The sequence below is a fragment of the Mastomys coucha genome, unplaced genomic scaffold (genome assembly GCF_008632895.1).
Source record: "Mastomys coucha isolate ucsf_1 unplaced genomic scaffold, UCSF_Mcou_1 pScaffold17, whole genome shotgun sequence".
Lineage (NCBI taxonomy): Eukaryota > Metazoa > Chordata > Mammalia > Rodentia > Muridae > Mastomys > Mastomys coucha.
Window position 1 is genome coordinate 7,641,681 of NW_022196899.1, and position 717 is coordinate 7,642,397.

At 42.7% G+C, this 717-nt stretch overlaps 1 non-coding gene across 1 annotated transcript; it reads right to left on the minus strand.

Moving 5' to 3' along the window:
- Positions 1-329: 329 nt before the first annotated feature.
- LOC116095152 lies at positions 330-460 on the minus strand. Its single transcript, XR_004120476.1, has one exon. It is a non-coding gene; the product is annotated as a small nucleolar RNA SNORA17 (small nucleolar RNA).
- Between the last annotated feature and the right edge of the window lie 257 nt (positions 461-717).

Sequence of the window (717 nt, forward strand, 5' to 3'; positions counted from 1 at the left end):
CTTGGCCCCAGATGGCAGCATAGATCAGGACCCCACCATGGTCCCAAGTGGTATCACTGGATACACCAGGCAGTTCCTCACTTCCTTCAAGCCTTATTGTGTCGCCTTTCATTGTATGCACATCCTTCTGTTTCTCCTCCTCTTCCCTTGCTTCACCACCTGCTTGGTCCTTTTAGAGGAACTCTGAGTCACTAAGAGTCCTGGGTCATCTCAGCAGTTGTCTCAGGCATGCTAGCTCCACCTGTGCATTATGGAGGTGAACTGGTGCTCTCTGTCCTGGCCTCCTAGCAATGGACTGGTGGTCATCTTGGGCTTATTTTTTTCCATGGAATGGTTGGGTACTCATCATTTGGATTCACTAGTCAGAACACTGAGCATAGACTAGCTTCTTGCCTCTCTGCTACCAACTGGTGGTGCACAGTGACAGAGCAGCCATGCCCGTAATGCCTCTAGAAGCAGGGTATGTATATTTTTGAGGTTATAATATAATCACATCACTCCCTTGTTTTCTTACTTTCCCCAAACTTTCCTATATATTCTTCCTTGCTCCTTTTCACGTTCATAACCACATTTTCATTAAATGCTGTTTAATGCATATATCTTTCTCAATATAACCTGTTCAGTTTGTATGTTGTTATGAAAGTATGTATATATATAAATGACCATTTGGTATTGGATAATTATTGAAGATAATTTCTCCCACTTTTAGCATTTCTT